At 52.7% G+C, this 6,450-nt stretch overlaps 1 pseudogene; it reads right to left on the minus strand.

The window, feature by feature from the left end:
* Positions 1 to 129: 129 nt before the first annotated feature.
* Positions 130 to 1,810, minus strand: LOC124647136 (annotated as a pseudogene).
* Positions 1,811 to 6,450: the final 4,640 nt, after the last annotated feature.

Consider the following 6,450-nt stretch of genomic DNA (forward strand, 5'->3'; position numbering starts at 1 on the left):
CGTATAGATGACATTTCCAAAAATAAAACCATGTCAAATCAAATAAATTATATTTATGTACGAAAAATATGCAAATTCCTTCGAATAAGTGAGATGCGGTGGTGAGGTAGAATGCGCAAGGGGTGAGTGTCAGCCGTGGTACTTGACGGAGGTGTAGGTCTGGACCATGCTGGAGACAAAGGTGACGACGGCGACGAACTCGACGACGACGGCCCACGGCAGCGTGAAGTAGTTGCGCTGCACGTCGGCCCACATGACGTAGAGCGGGTGCCGGCTGCGCTCCCGCAGCTTCTCGAGCAGCCGCCCCAGGTAGCTCTTCTCGAGCAGCAGCTCGCCGCCGGCTGCCTCGCTGGCGGCGCCCATCTTCCTGAAGAACCTGGCCACCTCCTCCTTGCTCTCGTTGCCCGCGCCGCCGTGCTGCTGCACCACCTCCGCCGCCGACAGCACCCCGGCGTCCTCCGCCGACTGCAGCATCTTCGCCATGAATGACGCGTACGCCGACACGACCGTCGGCGCCACCGTAGTAGTTGTCGTCGTCGTTGCAGCCGACGATGAGGAGGACGACTGCTCGAACGCCATGAGGTTCAGCAGCAGCGGCGCCGTGCGGAACTCGAGACGGAGCTGGGGAAGGTGCAGCCGGTCCTCGTGCTGCGTCAGCTTCACGGCGAACGGCACGGGGCCAAGCACCGACGCGATGCCCACCACCGGCTTGCTCCCGGACCCGCCGCGCGCCTTCTTGAACTGCACGCCCATCCGCTTCAGGTCGCTCGCCGACGGCACGTCCTCCTTCCCGTAGCTCGCGCTCCACTTCTTGTCCTCGGGGAGGATCGGGTACAGCAGCGGCACGAACAGAAGCAGCGGGATGCGGCGCAGCAGTCGCGCCGCCTCCTGCGCCATCTCCATCACCGCGCCGTCCTGGATGGTGCGCGGGGGCGGCTCCCACCGCGTCCGCGCCGCGGTGACCATCTCGTAGAGCAGGTGTAGAATGTGGGAGACGCCGTCTGCCGCGGGCAGCGCGTCGTCACTCATGTCGCGGCCCTTCTCGCCGGCGAGGTAGAACAGCACGAGCTTCACGAGGAGCACCGGTGGGGGGTAACCGGTGGCCTCGAACTCCGGCAGCCTGCTGGCTGTAATGAGGTCGACGAGGACGAAGAACGGGATCTGGTTCTCGGCGAGGACGAGGTCCACGGAGAGCTGCGCGGGGCCGAAGGGCGTCGCGTGCAGCGACGGCTCATCGCGCCCGGTGGCGACGTTGATGAGGTGCTCGATGATGAAGCAGCCGTCGAGCACCATCATCTGGATGAAGTCGTCGGCGGCGATGTCGGCGAGCTCCTCGGCCGACGTACATTGCCCGGGCCTCCTGCTCGCGGGCAGCCACGATGCGGACGTAGTCCTGGATGACGGTGAGGTGATGCGCCGGGTCCGGGTGACCGCGAGAGATGAGGCCGTTGAGGTACGCCACCTTGAGCCGCTCGGCGGGGCGGAGGCGCCGGTCCTCGCGGTTGTGGAGCGGGCCGATGGCGACGAACCCCGGCGTGTAATCGTTGGCGTTGTTGTCGCGGAGGTGGACGGGGACGCGGGACAGCCGGTGGCTGCTCGCGGTGGCCCGGTGCTGCTCATCCGCCGCCGCGCCCTCCTGCTTGCGCATCAGGCTGCGCGCCAGCAGCTCCACGTGCACCGTGATGTCGCTGCCGCCGCCACCACCACCACCGGATATGCCTCGGTTCCTAGGCATGCGTGGTCGTGGACCGTAGTCCATAATGGTGGTCGACGGAACAGTGTGCACGATCACGATCACCGTGAGATGCATGCACGGCTACATATATAGTTGCAAAATGGAATCTAAACCCATAGCGCTTGCTAGCTGAGATGATGAAAAGGACACGCAAGAATTATATATGTGACAACAACATGAGCCACTTCTGATGTATGCTTATACAATCATACTCCATACGTAGCTTCCGGCAGAGATAAAGATGAGCTGGAGAAAAGCGAACAGAACATCAGTGCTATAATTCTTTGCATAAGTAATTAAATTAAATCCGCGATGGAGCGTCGTACCCGCATTGCCATCTCACCCATCCGCGGGCGGGCGGGCGGGCGTCCAACGCATCCGACGGGCAATACTCGCGTCTCGCCTCTCCGCCAACTACCAATCCCCCGATCGCCATCCAGCCGCCACTCAACGGCCTCACCTCGCACATTCTCCCCGCGCCGCCAGACCCCCACTCAACCTCGCCTCCCGCCGCCCGCCAGATTCCCATTCCCTCCTCCACGCCGCTTCCCCTGCTCGTCTTACGGCAATGGATCCGGCGGGGCCTCGCCGGTCGATGCACCGGCCAAGGCCTCTCCTGGCCGGCCGTCTCCAAGAGGTCCCCGCACGCCATGGAGGGATTCACTTCTACCGCCAGAGGATCCACGCCGTCACTCACCTCCGGTCACTACCTCTCCTACCTCCTCCTCCTAAAAAGCACGCCTCTTCCTTCAATTGCTCACGCACTTTCCTTGTACTCTCATTCCCCCCACCAGATCTCGTACAAGGGGAGGATGGGCAACTCCACATGGACATGCCCAGCTCCACGACGACATGCCAGGCCCTCCGCAGCGCCGGTGAGAAAACCTCTCCACTCTCACCCAACCCTCACCACTAGAACGATTCGATTCGATTCGATTCGAATCAAATCGAATCCAATCAATAGCTTTGCTGCACCGACTGTTCAAACAAGGAGGAGCACTGCTGCTTCGTTTTTTTAAATGTCCTGCATACACCCTTTCTTCATCCAGGACGACTTCTACATCCATTTACTTTACTGCTGCACCTACATCTAATACAATTAAATTGGGCCACTTTCCCATCTAATCATGCTTCAATTTCTCTCTAACCTGACCGGCCTTGTCTTCAAGGAAGGTATCACTTCTGTCACCACCCTGTGTTAGTTGTAATGAATGGACTGAATAATTCGTTGGTATTGTTGCTTAATTAAATCGAACCACTCTGGTGGTGCATAAGTACTAAAAGCTTTGTTGTGACCACATATTCAAAATGTTTAGTACCGAGTCTGCATGATTTTTGCTGGAGTTTTGCTTGTTTCAACATGCACTTTGGCAAAAATTCAGTTGAACATAGTACAGTTCAGGTTGTGGTATTTTCTAAGAGCTAAAATGTCTTTGAAATGCAACCACTGTGAAACAACTTCCATTTTTCTTGCAGAGGAGATGCTACGGCTAAAGCATGTAGTGTTTTAATTTTTTCTTTACTGGTATTCCTTTCTTTTGGACTATAGATACAAGTTGCTTTCGCGCATTCTACGTCACAACAGGTTTTGTAGAACATGCTATCATATTTATTGTTGTGTAAAAATATATGTATGACTCGATCCAGGATGTGAACTACAGCAAAATGCTCAAGGACGAGGAGTGCTACCCTGCCATTGCAGTCTATGTCTGCCACCGTCAAAGGGATCACGCTTCTGCTTGAAGGCCCAGCATCGCTGCTTGCATTGTATGTCTTCTCTATGCTTATGCTTCCTCTGTTTCTGCTGTCATCATAGAATATTTTTCACAACAGCAAACCTATGCATTCACATGGGTTTGGGGAGAATAATCAGCTTTGAGTTGACAGTGAATAGATACAAGTTGCTTTTGCATGCGAGACACTAATTAAATGTATCACGGAAGAAAGTTGAGGGGCTGTGACATGAATTATTTGCAAAAACAAATTAAAACTCGCTTGTGCATATGTACGAAAAGCTTTGATCTGACGTTGTATTCTTAATATATGATCATCTATATTGTGCTACAGATTATCAAAAGCTTCTTGAAGTTGGTGGGCCTGCACTCTGCTTGTGTGCTGTAGTGGGCACTGCAAAACTTGGCTCTCTTCAAGGAAGGAAGGTAGCACTTCTGTCAGCACCTTGTGTCTGTTGTCATGAACGGGCTGCAGAATGTGTTGGAATTGTTGTATAATTAAATCAAACCACTCCGGTGGTGCATAAGTACAAAATGCGTTGCATTGGCCACAAATTTGAAATGTTTAGTGCTGAGTCTGCATAATTTTCGCCAGAGCTTTACTTGTTTCAACTTGCCCTTTGGCAAATCTTTCATTTGAAAATACTAGAGTTCAGGCAGTGGCATTTTCACAGCAGTAAAATGTCTTTGAATGCATAGTAGTTTTATTAGAATTATCGTTTGATGCTTTGTATTTTCAAACAGAAGTACTTAAGAATTTTATGTTTTTCATGTGCGAGCTTTAATTTTATCGTGTCATTGAAGTGTCTAGTAGAGAGTCGAAGACAATGATGGTAGAGAGGGACAACACAGTTTTTGACATAGAAACTCTTATCCCAGCTCTTATATTTATTTATCTTTCTTTGGCACATGAAAGATATGTCCTGTGAACATTGATTTGATTGTCCTGCTAAAAGCATGCATTGAGTAATCTTGATTTTAAATGTTGTCTTGGTGGTTATAGTCAGAGCTATTTTAATGTGTACTCAGGTTTCTTGTTTTTAATGTACTTGTAATTTGCAATGGCTACTACATTCTTACATTTGGTTGCTGCAAAGTTTGGAAGCCTGGGAGCATATGAGGGAGATGCCTGATGCACTACTAAAGGTTTCGAAGAACAAGTCCTACTAGTCGCTGTTCCTGAAACCGAAAATTGAATGCTGTATTGGACTGCATGCGAAGTAATGGCATCTAGAACTGTTGATTTGGATTTGTAATCTGGACTATTGATCTGTTGTGGATTTCTGGAGTGTTACATCTGTTTTGATTGACAAGTACTAGTGCTGTGTGTATTTTCATTTCTTATACTCATATTGCTGTGTTCAAATTGTCACAACTACAGAAGGGTGATAGCAAAATTTGGAATACAATTTAAACCTTTTTGAAGGTCTTTTCTTTTGATATTACAAGTGACACAATACCTGCCCGATCGATTGATTTGCATGCATGAACGGTATTGCCTGAAGTCTGCCTGTTGGTCCCATCGACAGAAACTAAGCGAGCATATGCAGCTCGTACCCTCCGGTGGAAAGTGCAGTGCTTTGTGGCCTGGCTACAGAGTTTGTTGCACGCAACACGCCCCGTTTTAATTCACATCCTTTCTCTTCTCCCTCGTTGAAATTTATAGCTTCTGCTTGGACTCCTGAACATGCAAAGCTTCGGAAAGTGATTTCTCGCTGCCGCACCCTGTTTTAATTCACTGTAGAATAACAATTTTTAGCTATCGGTCGTGCACATCAAGTGATTAACAAAAAAGTTCGTTCGCCCTCCGAAAGTGCAGTTTTTTTCTCGCGTTGCATTAACGTCCAGGTGTTTCTCCAAACCAGATCGAGCTCGTACCTTCCGGTGGAGAGTGGACACTGGAGAGTGCAATGCTTGGGGGTTTTTATTTGCATCCTTTTCTTTTCTTCCTCTATGCACTTTATTATTTGAGCTTGGAAAAACAATTTCTCGTGCGCATCCAATAACTCTGCGAACGCGCGCGGGGCAAGTGATTAATTAGCTCGCTTGCCGCATTGAAACAAAAAGATGTTGAGAGCTTCTTTGTACGTGCGCACGAGGAGAAGTTCGTGAACGCGGAGGAAGTGATTAGCTCGTTTTAACTCGATCCATCGATCAGCTAACATATATAAACACAAGTTGAGAGCTTGTGTTGGTGTGAAGTGATTTTGCGGCCAGGTGAGCACGCGGTGTTGGTGTGAAGTGAATGTATTTTTTTTTTTCTCCTCTACAGTTGAATCTAATCTGCCGCACTAAGCCCGCGCGGAGCCGGCGGCGGCAGGCCATGTCTCTTCTCCGGCCGGGAGTTGCTCGCTCGGGGGATGGGGAACCCCCGGCGGCTGGATGCATCTGGGTGGAGCCGGCGAGGCGACGCGCCGGCGCATGGCGCCGTGGAGTTCTCGGAGGCGGAGGGGAAGACCACGTCGCGGCGGGACGGGCGGGAAGCCGGCGGCATGACGGGTGCTATGGCGGCCTCAGATCCGGCGGCAGCCATGCGGGCCCGCTCGGGCCCGATCTGGACTTCGTGGGCTGTCGCTTTGCGCGCGGCCGCGACCAAGTTGCCATGCTGCGTCGTCGTGGGTTGCTGCGGGGCTCCCTGCTGCGACATGATCTGGTGGTTCCGGCACCCTCGAGCCTGACCTGCCGTGCGCGTGGAGGGGGAGCTCGTCGGACTACGGTCCGATGTGGTTCCCGGATGCCGGAGCAGCGGCTCCGGGCGGTGGCGGCCTCTTCGGTGAGGTCATCTGTGTTCCATGGCAGGCTATGGGGTGGCCCGCTGTGGTGTGGTTCTGGGCCCCGGCGCTCAGTCCTACAGGTGGCTGCGACATACTCGTCGGGCGCATGGGGCTGGCGAGCGTCGGGCATGGTTTGGCAGAGGTGGTTCAGTTGGTCCTTCTTCTGGTGGTGGTTGCAGTGCAACACCGGGCTAATGCCTTGCTCCCG

The sequence above is a fragment of the Lolium rigidum genome, chromosome 4 (assembly GCF_022539505.1).
Source record: "Lolium rigidum isolate FL_2022 chromosome 4, APGP_CSIRO_Lrig_0.1, whole genome shotgun sequence".
NCBI lineage: Eukaryota > Viridiplantae > Streptophyta > Magnoliopsida > Poales > Poaceae > Lolium > Lolium rigidum.